Source organism: Hylobates moloch, unplaced genomic scaffold (genome assembly GCF_009828535.3).
Source record: "Hylobates moloch isolate HMO894 unplaced genomic scaffold, HMol_V3 SCAFFOLD_5, whole genome shotgun sequence".
NCBI classification, from domain to species: domain Eukaryota; kingdom Metazoa; phylum Chordata; class Mammalia; order Primates; family Hylobatidae; genus Hylobates; species Hylobates moloch.
The window spans coordinates 41,892,226-41,906,230 of NW_026652280.1; the positions used below are offsets into that span (position 1 = coordinate 41,892,226).

A 14,005-nucleotide genomic window follows, 5' to 3' on the forward strand; every position below is an offset into this window, starting at 1 on the left:
TTTGAAGTCATGCAGGTAATGTTCTGGGTGTATGAAGAACTGAGCTGAGGTTAAGGTTTGGAGATTAATACTAAATTAATATAAACAATTTTCCTTAGTTATCTGAGAATAGTCTAGCTCAAAACCACTTTAATCTGCAGGAAATATATTTTTCCTTTGTATGTCTCAAATTATTACCCTCCCTGACCTGTCTTTTGCTACCTGTCTTCAAAATATTCTTGCCCCAAATACCATTGGATAGATTAGGTACATTGTTTCAAGGATATAATTGTGATAGCACAAATATAATTCAAGAAGAAAAAAAGGAAATTACTGGGGAAAGGGCTCACCTATAGTCCTTTTGCATTTGTACATCATTAAAAACATATATGAGTTTTACTGTATTTTATTATCTTTTAATGGGGAAAAATGTTAAGCATTTATATTTATTGCCATAATTGATGTCCTTAGGCTTTAGCACTTTATTTTCTCAGCTTTCTTGACATTCCCTTAATTTTTTCTTTTGCTGGATTATGTTTTAGCTGCATTTAGTTAGCTATTTGAAAAGTTATGAATCCATGCTTTTATTAATAGATATTTTTAAAATATTTTTGGTGAATCATAATATACATACAGAAAAGTGGAAATTATACATGTATTTGTTTTCAGAAATACAAAGTTATAGAAATAACAAACATATCAAGAAACAGAACATGGCTGGGATCTCAGAAGCCCCTCTTGTTCTCCATTCCAGTCTCTGGCTTTCCAATGATCATCGCTTCCTTAATTTTCAAAAGCATAGATTAGTTTTGCATTTTATGTAAATGGAATTATCTAGCACGTACTCATTCGTGACTGGCTTCCTTAGCTCAGCACTATATTTATGAGTTATATCCACATTGTTTTGTGTAGTTAAAGTGCCCTCATTCTCATGGCTATATAGTAGTCCTTTGGATAAATACACCACAATATATTTAACCATTTGACTGTTAATAGACATTATGGCAGTTTCCAGTTTGGGGTATTAAGAATAGTGCTACTTCTGGCTATTGCTTAAGATGTAGAAAACTAGAAAAAGCATCACTTCAACTCTTGCAACAAAAATGTCAAACAATCCACAAATTTATAATTTTACTCGAACCCATCAGAGATCTGAGTTTACAGAAAAAAAAAATCTAATCTGAAATCTAAGTATATGCAAGTGTCTGCAAGGAGAGATAGAACATGAGCACACAATTACCCACGACAGATGCTGCCAGATGCTGGTAAGAATTTAGCTAAAATTGTTATTGAACTGTTAAGGCCAGGCAATGGATCTCAGGAGAACAAAGTACTCCTGAGGGTACAGATAATAAGAAAAATTTGCACCCATTCACAGGCTTTTCCACATGCAACTCACCAGTGATCACAAAACAGATTGATGAGAGTCCTGAAGAAGTACCCCCTTGCAATGCAAGCCTGAAGGAAGAGAGCAGTGGCTGTGTCAGGAAAGGCATAAAACCCCACCCAGATTCTCCTTGTCTTTTTCCTTCTTCATAATAAGGCCAAAACTGCTGGAGGAAAGCCAACAAGCTCTGTCATATTCAAGGCAATAGTGAAAGCCTACTGCCTCTAGGGTAAGAGAACAGAAAAAAAAAATTTGCTCTAGGGAAAGTGCAGGAATATATAATTGGGCTCAGAATTATGCCCAGCAGAAGCACAAGAACACTGAGAAGACCACAGTCCTGAAGCCCAGGCACAGTGCCTATATAAGGCTGATGCTTAATTAGAAGAATAGAGAATACACTTGCTCCTCACCACAAGGCTAAGAAACATTGAGTAACAAGTAATAGTGGAATTCTGCTAAGACGGGGACAAGTGAATCAAAAAAAAAAAAAAAAACCTCTGTCTACTTCCGCATAGCCAAAGAAACTACCATCGGAGTGAACAGACAACCTACAGAATGGGAGAAAAAATTTGCAATCTATCCATCTGACAAAGGTCTAATATCCAGCATCTACAAGAAACTTAAACAAACTTATAAGAAAAGAACAAACAACTCCATTTTTAAAAAGTGGGCAAAGGACATAAAAGAAGACATATATGCAGCCAACAAACATGAACAAAAGCTCAACATCACTGATCATTAGAGAAACGCAAATTAAAACCACAATAAGATACATCTCACACCAGTCAGAATGGCCATTACTAAAAAGTCAAAAGTAACAACAATAACAACAGATACTGGTGAGGATGTGGAGAAAAAGGAATGCTTTTACACTGTGGGAGTGTAAGGTAGTTCAACCATAGTGGAAGGCAGTGTGGGGAATCCTCAAAGATCTAGAGGCAGAAATACCATTTAACCCAGCAATCCCATTGTTGGGTATGTAACAAAGGAATATACCTTATTCCATTATAACGATACATGTACATATATGTTCATTGCAGTACTGTCCACAATTGCAAATACATGGAATCAACGTAAGTGACTATCAGTGATAGACTGGATAAAGAAAATGTGGTACATATACACCATGGAATACTATGCAGCCATAAAAAGTAATGAGATCATGTCCTTTGCAGGGACAAGGATGGAACTGAAATCCATTATCCTTAGCAAACTAGCACAGGAACAGAAAACCAAATACTGCATGTTCTCACTTATAAGCGGGAGCTGAATGATGAGAACACATGGTCACATGGAGGGGAACAACACACATTGGGGCCTGTTGGAGGGTGGCAGGTGAGAGGAGGGAGAGCATCAGGAATAATATCTAATGGATGCTAAGCTTAATGCCCAGGTGATGGGATGATCTGTGCAGCAAACCACCATGGCACACGTGTACCTATGTAACAAACCTACACATCCAGAACGTGTACCCCTGAACTTAAACGTCGTAAATCAAAAAAAAGGAAAAGGATAAGGACACTTTTATGTGTTTGCTCCTCCAAACTGTCCATTACAGTTGAGGGGAAACATTTCTCCCTTTCTGTCTTTACAGTGGAGTAATAACTTATTATAGAGATGATATTCTAAATCAAAACACCCTCAAAAATCTCTTACATTGAAATTGAAGTAAAATAAACACCTAAAAATAGAAATTTAAAATATAAAAAATAATAAAAATAAAGACAAAGAAAATCTCTCTAAATCATAGTATAAATGGAACACCTAAAGCTAAGAGTGAACTAGACATGGAGAAAAACTACATGGCAAAAGAAACTCCAGCCTAAAGACAAGGTAGTGTTTGAGCAATTTGAAGCAGGTGATGCATTGCTAGTAACCATGGCAACAATTAATCTTAAATTCAGCTTAATTCCTAAGTAAATTCATGCAAATTCCCAAAGTTTCATCAGAAGGAAAGCCATGCCTATCTTCAAGCATATTAACTATTTACCTCAGCTTCAGAGGTCCTACACAAGCTGTATGTCTTTCCACAAAAACCTGCAAAAAAAAAAAAAAAAAAAAAAAACACTGTCAAGAGACAATGCCATCAACAGAACCAGATACATTTATGACACAGATGTTGGAACTATCAGACAAGAAATTTAAAATAACTATAATTAACATGTTAAAGGCACTAATGAAAGGATGGATACCATGCAATATCAGATGGGTAATTTCCGCAGAGAAATGGAAACTATAAAAGAATCAAATGGAAATGCTATAAATGAAAACAGTAACAGACATGGAGAAAGCCTTTTATGGACTCAACAGTAGACACGACACAGCTGTGGAAAGAAGTAATGAACTTGAAAATAGATTAAGACAAATGATCCAAACCGAAACAGAAAGAAAAGAAAATAGTAGTAGTAGTAATAGTAGTAGTAGTAAAAGAACTGAACATACAAGAACTATGGGACACTGTCAAAAAGTACAGCATATGTATAGGACTCTCAAAAGGTGAAAAGAGAGACTATAGGTCTGAAGAAATACTTGGAAAAATAAGGGCTGAGAATTTTTCAAAATTAATGATTGTTATGACACAAAACAGGGAAAAAAATGAAACAAACTAAGCATGTCATATTCAAACAACTTGAAACCAAAGACAAAGAAAAATCTTGAGAAGCCCGAGAAAAATGATACCTTACTTATGGAGAAATAAAGATAAGAATTATAGTAAGTTTCTCATCAGAAACCATACAAACAAAGAAAATGAAATGGCGGAAAAAATGTATATTCAGAACTCTATACTCAGAAAAAAGAAAGGAATGCTTTTAAGAAACAAAAGAGAAATAAATACTTTTCAAGCAAAAAAAGAAAAAAAACTGTGAAAACTCATTGTCAGAAGACCTACATTATACGAAATATTAAAGTTTTAAAGGCAGAAAGAATATGATAACAAGATAAATCAGACAGAGACTAAGATCTGCACAAAATAAAATTAAGAGAGATGAAAACAGAATTAATGAAGGAAAAATAAAATTTCTTTCATTCTTATTTTTAACAGCACTAAAAGACAACTAACGCAAAAGTAGCAGCAATGTATTGTGTTTACAACATATGTAAAAGTAAAATGTGTGATAAAAATAATACAGAAGATATAAAAGAGAAATTGGGAACAATATTCATGCAAATAAGCAGTGTCTGTTGTATTTGGCAAACATAATTAACTCCATCCTTTCTGGTCTCCCCATCTGTATGGAACTACCAGGGTGGCCGGAAGTGCACTGGACCAGAAGAGAAGTCAGACAGGCTTCCGGCCCACAGGTTGGTCCTTGCGCACAGGCTAGGCAAGGGGAAACCCCAATAAGGCTCCAGGAGTAAACAGACACAGAGGCACCTATAAACCAGGCGCAAGGAGAAAATAAAGCCAACTACTTTTATGTATTCCTGCTGCCTGCTTTTCTTTAGGCTCTGACAAATTTCTCAGACTTGGAGAAAGAGCCCATCCACCTTTCTCTCCTGGCTATAACTCAGCTTCTATTCTATTCTATTCAGCCTCAGCTCTTGGGACAAAAACTTCTCTGTAGAAACAAAGTCTTCAGGCCACATTGGCTCTGGAAGGAGCAGTTCCCCTGTGGTGGTTTTTGTTTGTTTGTTTATTTGTTTTTTCTTTCTTGTTCTCCTTAACACCATAAGAAAGGAGCCCACTTAGAAGCAAATTTACAACAGAAGCTGGAAATCCAATCTCTCAGGCAAGAAAAAGCTGGATTTTAAAATAACTCAGGAAGGTGGAATTTGAGAAAGGAATAGCTGCAGTTTTGATCATGTGTCAAATCTGCAACAGCTGAGTGAACTCCAGGAGCTGCCTGGTACTGCCCGGCTCTACGGGCTCTGAGCTGAGCAAGAGGTTGGCAGGTGGTGATGGAGACAGGGCAGGACTGCTGTAGGCAGCTCTGATGAGGAGGCAAGGAGCAGGCTGGGGATATGGCACAGACCCAGTTTTACCTCCAGAGATGCCTGCATCATTCTATCATGATCCAATAAAACATGGACCTGGAAAAGCCATGGTTTGTAAGGCAGTAAGCAGCTACCTGTGTGAGATCTAGGCCTAAAACACACAGCAAGACTGAATCCTCTGGCAGTGACCAGCTCAGGCTGGAGGGTAAAAGCAGTTGGCACCACAGAGCTGCTCTGATAATGCCTGCTTTGCATGGGAAGCCTGAGAAGCCACCAAGGGTAAATAATCCACACACAGAGTCCCAAATCTGCCACCATTGTGTTTCTAAGGTGGCCCGTTTCCAAAAGCTAGTCCTAGTACAGTGTCACAGTTGAAAGTGGACTCTTCAGCACCATGCACACTCTCTCCTCCACCTCCTAAAACTAAACTGTGTCTATGTCTACAGGAGGCAAATCTTCCAAACGCTGAGCCTCAGGACCGAGGGTCATTGTGACAAACAAGTTTTGAGAGACTTCCCCATGCAATTCAGTAGGTTTGAAGCCCCAAGACCACTAAGAATCCCAGGACATTGGCTAATGCCACTGTTCCTGTCTTCGAGAAAGATATCCTCTGCTACTGGAAAGCTAATTATCCTTCAAAGTTGATGTTTTCTTCCACCACAAAGCCTTCTCTAACCATGCCAGTCAAAACTTGATTTCCTAAAGGGCGTTGTCTAATACTTAGATATGACTTTTTTACCTAACAAATAGCAAAGATAAAAATACCCAGTCCTGGCAAAAATGAAGGAAAATAAGAAATGCACTCATTGGTCCATTTCTCGAAAGGCCAGGTCAGCAATGAGTATAAAGTGGAGAATGTATATGCACCTGAACTTGGAATTCCTCTTCAAGGAGTTTTTCTCACAGCAACATATATCTATAGGGATGTTCATTGAAAGCCAACCCATATTGTGGGTAAGTCTGGAGACAGATTTCCTAGCTCTGGTTCCTGGCTCTGGCACTTAGAAGCTCTAAAATTCTTTGAACTTCAGTTTCTGCTTGCAGAGTTGATGTAAAGATTAAGTTATGTAATACATATAGCCTGGTACATCATGAAAAACCAACAGCTTTCCTCTTTTGTTATTTTAATTCAAATATTTTAAATAAACTCATATTACCACCAGCAGGATTTGATTAGCTACAATGTGATTGATCTACACAATCGAATACTACACAAGCTTTCTATTTTTTTTTTTTAAGACAGGGTCTCGCTCTGTCACCAGGCTGGAGTGCAGTGGTGCAATCATGGCTCACTGCAGCCTCAAACTTCTGGGCTCAAGCGATCCTCCCACCTCTGCCTCCTGAGTAACTGAGAGTACAGGCATGCACCACCATGCCTGGCTAATTCTATTTTTTCATTTTTTTGTAGAGACAGAGTCTTTCTGTTTCCCAGGCTTGTCTCAGACTCCTGCATTCAAGCAGTTCTCTCTCTTCAGCCTCCCAAAGCACTGGGAGTACAAGTGTGAACCACTGCACAGGCCTATGCAAGCTTTTAAGAAATAAAACTTCTATGTACATATTGAATCAAAAGAAAAAAATCAGATTCAAGAGAGCCCATGCCTGTATGTGTGGGTCTATTTTTCTGCTGTGCTTTGAATGTGTCTCCTTAATTTCACACGTTGGGAACTTAATCCCAAAATTAACATGTTGATTGGAGGTGGGGCCTTTGGGAAGTAATTAAGATTAGATAAATCATCAGAGTGGAGACCCCATGATGGAACTGGGGGTTTTATAAGAAGAGAAAGAGGCCTCAGTGGACATGCATGCATGCATGCTCCCTCATTCTTGCTATGTCATACCTTCCACTGTGTTATAATACAGCACAGAGGCCCTCCACAGACGCCGATGCCATGCTGTTAGAATTCCCATTCTCCAGAACCATGAGTTTAATAAACTTCTCCTCTTCATAAATTTCTGTGTAGCAACAGAAAATGAACTAAGACAGCCTTTATGTGTGTATGTGTCTGTATGGTTGTGGGTGTGTGCTGTCTAGTGTGTATATATGTAATGTGAGTCCTGTGTGTAAATCTATGAGGTTTGTGTGTCCATGTAGGTTCTCTGTGTTTGTCTGCAGTGTGTGCATATGTGTGAGCTTTGTGTGTATACCTTCAATGTGTGTGCAAGAGATCTGTGTGTCAGTGGTAATGCATGTGAAGTACATGTGTGTAGTGTATGTGTGTGCATTCTGTGAGTGTCTGTGGGTTGTCTGTCTGCAATGTATGCATATGAGTTCTGTGTATGTGTGGTATATTTGCATGTGCGTTATAGGTGCACATGTGGTATATTTATAAGTTCTGCATGTGCGGTATATTTATATGGGAGTTCTGTGTATGTGTGTGTGTGTATATGTGTGTGTGTCTCTACAGGGTGCACTGCGAGTTCTGTCTGGGGGGATGTATTTGTATGTGAGTTCTATGTGCATGTGTGGTATATTTGTGTGTGAGTTCTGTGTAGTGGTGTATTTATTTGGGAGTTCTGTATGTATGTGTATGTGTGTCTATAGGGTGCATTGTGAGTTCTGTGGAGGGATGTTTTTGCATGTGAGTTCTGTGTGCGTGTCTGTGGGGTGCATATATGAGCTCTGCAGAGTGGTGTATGTGTGTCTGAGCTCTGTGTCTGTGGAGTGCATGTGTGAGCTCTGTGGGGTGGTGTATGTGTGTGTGAGTTCTCTGTGTGTCTGTGGGGTGCATGTGTGAGTTCTGTGTGTGTCTGTGGGGTATGTATGTGAGCTCTGTGGGTGGTGTATGTGTGTGTGTGGGGGTGCGTGTGTGAGCCCTGTGGGGTGGTGTATGTGTGTGTGTGTCTGTGGGGTACATGTGTGAGTTCTGTGTGGTGGTGTATGTGAGCCCTGTGTGAGTTCTGTGGGGTGGTGTATGTATGTGTGAGCTCTGTGTGTGTGTCTTTGGGGTGCGTGTGTGAGCTCTGTGGGGCGGTGTATGTGTGTGTGTGTCTGTGGGGTGCATGTGTGAGCTCTGTGGGGTGGTGTATGTGTGTGTGTGTCTTTGGGGTGCATGTGTGACCTCTGTGGGGTGGTGTATGTGTGTATGTGTGTCTGTGGGGTGCATGTGTGAGTTCTGTGCGCTGGTGTATATGTGTGAGTTCCGTGAGTTCCGTGTGTGTCTGTGGGGTGCATATGTGAACTCTGCGGGGTGGTGTATGTGTGTGAGTTCTGTGTGTGTGTCTGTGGGGGCATGTGTGAACTCTGCAGGGTGGTGTATGTGTGTGAGTTCCATGTGTCTGTGGGGTGCAGGTGTGAACTCTGCGGAGTGGTGTGTGTGAGTTCTATGTGTCTGTGGGGTGCATGTGTGAACTCTGAGGGGTGGTGTATGTATGTGAGTTCTGTGTGTCTGGGGGTGCATGAGAGAGCTTTGTGGGGTGGGGTAGGTGCATGCGTTCTGTGTGTATGTCTTCAAGTTGTGTTTGTGTCTACATAGATAGCCAGTCAGAAGCTGAGTAAGAACTTCGGTTCTGAGTGAGAGGAATCTGAACTGGATTCCTGCTCTATCACATAGTATTTCACTCTAGACAAGCTATTCAACTTCTCTAGCTCTAGTTTCCTTATTTATAAAATCTCCATCTCCTCCTTCCTATGGGACATGTGAGAATTAGAGGGCAGAGTTTATGAGAAGCACACAGCACTGTGTCTGACACATAGTAGGTGCTCAATGAAGTTTAGCAATTGTTCATCATACTTACAGAGTGGTGTCAGAACAGATGTTATCTGACATCTTAACTCAGCTAGGTGGTAGGAATCACTGTGCTTTTCATTTCCTTTTACAATTTTCTATATCGCTTGGATATTTTGCATGCATATCTATTGTCTCTATAATGGAAAAACCAATACATGTTCCTTTCAATAAAACAAAAACCCGAGGCTGGCATTTGTCACTTTCACAGTATAGATAAAACACTCCTCAATCCCTGACCCCAAAGTCAAGGATCTCCATCTTTCCAAATGCTTCTCCCCCTTCTTCCTGAAATTCCCACCCTCGTTGTAGCATTTCTGGATTAAAAGCTCAGACTGTGATTTTATGTCCAGAAAGTCCGGCTTTAAATTCCCATGATACCTGGGATTGGCTGGTTGTTGGGGCAACTTTCTATCTTAATCCCACCAGAATTGATTTTTTTAATCAGATTAACTTGTTGTCACTTTGGAAGGTATGGCGGTAAAGGGCAGCTCAGTGTCAGTGTCTGTCAGAGGGCGAGGAGGGCAAGCCAGGAGGGATGCAGACAAGTCCTTGGTGGGAGGGAGATTTCAGAGGTGCATGGTTGACATCGTGGGCTGGGGCTGGGGCTGGGGCTGGGGCTGGGGCTGAGGCTGGGCACTGGGCGTGGGGGACTGGAAGCTCAGCATGAGTGGGGAGTGGATGGGAAGAAGACTAAGGGAAAAATACGCTTCCTTTACAATAGGGTTCAGGTCAGGTGTTGCTACAAGAGCAGGATTCCCATTACATATGTGTGCCAGAATCACCTGGGAAGCTTGTTAAAACCTGAGATTCAGGCAAGACCCTTCCCTCCTCCAAGAGATTCTGATAATGGTGTGAAGGGGGCTGGGCATCTTCTTCCCAGGTAAGAACTGGACTAACCGTTGTGAAGCAATGAGGAAGATCCTTGGCGTTAAAAAATCCCACTGTGAAAATCCAGTGCTTGACCACTTTCATGGCTGTGTGGCTTCAGTGCAGTTACTCAACCTCTCTGGGCTCTTCATGCCAGTAAAATAAGGGTGATGATCCAGAACAAAATGATGATGGGGTTGTCAGGGTTGGGCAGCTTCTGAGTGACGATAAAAGCTGGCTAGTTTGAAGCCAATGCACAGTCCTGCCATTCTCTGAGAGGAGACCCGGTGCTCTGAAGATGATTTCTGACCCTAGGGTCGCATGTTTCCCCTGCCACAGCAGCTCCCGCCGCCTTTTCCTAGTCCTGAGGCAGCCGGCAGCCTGCAGCCTGCGAGTGTGCTCCACTGCCCCCTGGTGGTCCCATTTGGGAAGGCGAACAGCATCTCCCCTTTTCGGCTTTATTCAGGCCCCTGAGCAGAGACAGCGCCAGCCGCAAGGCTTCAGGTGCAGAAGGGAGGTGGCCACGCGAGCTGACTTTTGAGGCTACGGGGCCTGGAATGCACTTCCCCACCACCGTCACTTGGTTGCTGGTGCCCGAACTGTCACTGTGGAGCACCTTTGGTGCTTCCTGACCCCTGGGCCAGGCCCTCCTTGGAGCAGGGCAATAGGGGAAAGGGAAGGGCTGGGGGAGGGGGTGGGAGACACACCTGTTGCTTCTGGAGCTTGAAGAGAGGAGTTTGACCCATGAGATAATGTAGGAGGCTGTGCAGAATTAAGCACTAAAAGTGGTTAAAATGCCAGCCCTGAGGGAGCACACTGCAGGCTCTCAGCAGTCCTTCAGCTTGAAGGAGCTGAAGGCTCAACCAGAACTCTGTGCTAATGGGAAACACTGTCCTGAGGCTGGCTCTGGAAAACGTCTAAACTTAGGGCATGAACAGGGGCTCTGCCATGGGCAAGACTGGCACAGGCTAAAGTGGACATTAGTAAAAACCACACTCAGCCCCCACCCTCCTCCCACCCCAGGAACCCTGTTGCTACCAGCCTGACCTTGGGACCATTCAGGGGGTAGGCTGCCCCAACTCCAGAGGCCATGCCCCCCCACCACACCCTCTTCCCCTCTTCCCACAATGAAATGTCCCCGCCCTGTCCCCTGACCTGGCAAGCACCCATCCCTGGGCAGGACCTTTAGGCAGTGATACCTCTACTTGCACCTTCTCAAGGAAGAGCCCCCTCTTGGTCATCTGATTCCTTCGTGACCCTGCTGATGTCAAGTGGAGACTATGAAGATTGGAGGGTGGGCTCATCGCAGAAGACCAGGCAGCATCCTTTAATCAAAAACAATACAAAAATTAGCCAGCGTGGTGGCATGTGCCTGTAATCCAGCTACCCGGGAGGCTGAGGCAGGAGAATCACTTGAACCCAGGAGGTGGAGGTTGCAGTGAGCCGAGATCGTGCCATTGCACTCCAGCCTGGGTGACAAAAGTGAAACTCTCTCAAAAACAAACAAACAAACAAAAAAAGTCATCCGGACGTGGTCCAACCATGGGGAGTAGGCATTTTGGAGTGTCCATTATGGCACCATGTCCCTGTATCTGGGCATGTGCTCCATGGATTAAGGACTGGCTTACTTCATAGGCTGTGGTCACCCACCCTGGGTGTCTGCAAGGACAGAGGACAGGGCTAGAGCTCCCAGAGCTTCCCACCTGCCACAGTCAGCCACAGACAGCATCAGGAAAAAAAGGCAGAGATGGTGGCTTCTAAGCCACTCTCCTGAGCCTAGGGAAATGAACTAGATTTCTGCTCAGGAAGCTGTTTCAGCTCCAGATTTCACTGTTCCTTCAGCAGCCTATCTGGAAGGGCAGACCATGAGCTGGGCTTCTTTAGGAGCTCACAAAGCTATGTCCAAGTATGAAGTCTCCTCTCTGCCATCACTGTCATCCTTATGCTGGAAGCGATCTTATTAGGGTTCCAATCACCTTCCTTGTTATGCCCTGAAATTTCCTGAATACTCACTAACCAAAGACTACTTTCCCTGTTGCTTGTTTTTTTCATTGTTGTTCCTCTAGAAAACAAGCCTCTACATCTGTTTCAATTTAAACAGAAAGGAGTAGCAAAAATTATAAAGATGAAGAAGATGAATGCATTGTACTCTTATAATGAACTGGGTCTCCATAAATTGTTTTGGGTATAGCATGTCCCATTTAGCCCTTACATAAGCTCAGATAAGGCAAGGAAATACTCAATTTTAAAGGCAAGGGGACAAAGACTCAGAGAGGCCAAACAAGGAAGCTAGATTTGATCCCCGAATCCTGACCCTAAGTTCTCCTTACTTTAGAGAAAAGTCCTGATTGCGTGTCTGTAGTTTCCCAGTGGTGTTTCTTTGCCTCTCACCCTGAGGACAGGGTGTATCAACAGGTGCAGGTGGGGTCTTATTGTTAGATACTAGTGACCCACAGAGTGAGGAGTGTTCACCTCAGATTGCCCAGGTACTCATGGCTCCAACTCCCTTGGGAGAGGTCAGCTTGGGGCATTTTCTCAGCTTTTTACTACCTTTCCCCCGACACCTCACACTCACACACACACTGCTCATGACATGGCAACCCCTGTCTCCACAAGACCAGCCCTGGACTCAGGGCTCAGAGCTGACGTCTCACAGCTTCCCTCCTCTCCCATCAAATGCTGCTCCAAGTCGCTGTCCCAAAACATCCTGTACAGGTTATGGTAGATCCTGGAAAGATTTTTCTCACTTGGCTTAGGACGTCATGCCCCTTGCCTCCTTCCCACTTCTCTGCCTGTTTCTTCTCAGCCTTATTTTCTGGGTCTGGTCCTTCTAATCTGTAAACTTTGCAGGGCCCAGGGCTCAGTCCTTGCTCTCTTCTCTGTCCTCACTCTCTCAGAGATCTCACCCTGCTCTAAGGGCTTCCAATACTGGATAGGTAGATTGATCGATAGATAGTCAAATAGATAGATAGATGGATATCTCCTGAAGACTCCTGCTTCTAACTAAATATGACACCTTCACTCAAATGTCAAATAAGAACATCAAAGGTAACACGCATCAAAGGTAACATGCATCAAAGGTAACGAACAACCAAACTCTTCCATTTCTCCTCAAATATTATTTTCCAGCAGTCTCCTGGCACTTCCATAGAGGCAACTCCGTCTTCCGGTTGCTCAGACTGTGGAGTCATATTTAACCCTCCTTTTCTCTCGCAGCCCCCATCCAATCTGCCAGTAAACCTGATAGCTTCCCAGTCAATATGGACCTAATATCCAACCACTCCTGCCCTCTGCTGACAGCCTCCAAGGCTCCTCACCCCCCTGGAGTAAGAGCCAACACCTCATACTGGCCTTCATGGCAGGTGACTACACACCCTGGCCTGCCTCAGACTCTGGCACTCATGTCTATCCTAGTGCAATTACTAGCAGCACCTCCTTTCACTATCTAGGGCCCCGACTGGATAATAAACTGCATGCTGTCCCCCACAACAGGCATAGGTCCAATCTGCTCCTCATTCCTCTCCACCCTCTCTACTGCTGTCTCCTCCCTTGTGCCACATTGTAAACACCTTCCTCCCCAACAGGCTGTGTTCCGTGCCTCTATATGGAACACGCTCTCCCCAGGCAGTCTATGTCTCATTACTTATTTCCTTCAGCTGCTCAAATGTCACCTTATCTGCTCAATAAATAAGACTACCCCACACCCACTCTCAGGACAAACAGCCTGGTCACTCTCCATCCCCTGACCCTGCCACACCCTTTCTCAGAGCAGGTATCCCTACCTGGCAGCTGTATCTTCATTGTCACTCTTCTCACTAGAATATAAGCTCCTGAGCCCAGAACCTTTGTCTTTCTACTCATGGCTTCAACTCTAAGGCCTCGCACAGCTCCTCAAACAGAGGGGTGCTCCATAAGTATCTGTTAAAAGAATGAATGAATGGCCAGGTTCAAGAAAAGTCACAAAATGTGGAGTTCTGAAAGCTTAAAAACCTGTTACATCTAGTTACAATGCACGCAGAGGGCAGCTTGGATCAATGGAGACTAAATAAATGTTAGGAATCATTGTCAGGAGTTCACCTGCTGGTCTGAGGTTCAGAAAACATGGCAT

General features: G+C 43.3%; 1 long non-coding RNA gene across 1 annotated transcript; it reads right to left on the bottom strand.

Moving 5' to 3' along the window:
* Positions 1-1,420: 1,420 nt before the first annotated feature.
* On the bottom strand, positions 1,421-13,777 carry LOC116468090 (uncharacterized). The gene is made up of 3 exons (XR_009213758.1): positions 13,680-13,777; positions 3,357-3,403; positions 1,421-1,437 (listed from the first exon to the last, which is right to left on the bottom strand). It is a non-coding gene; the product is annotated as an uncharacterized LOC116468090 (long non-coding RNA).
* Between the last annotated feature and the right edge of the window lie 228 nt (positions 13,778-14,005).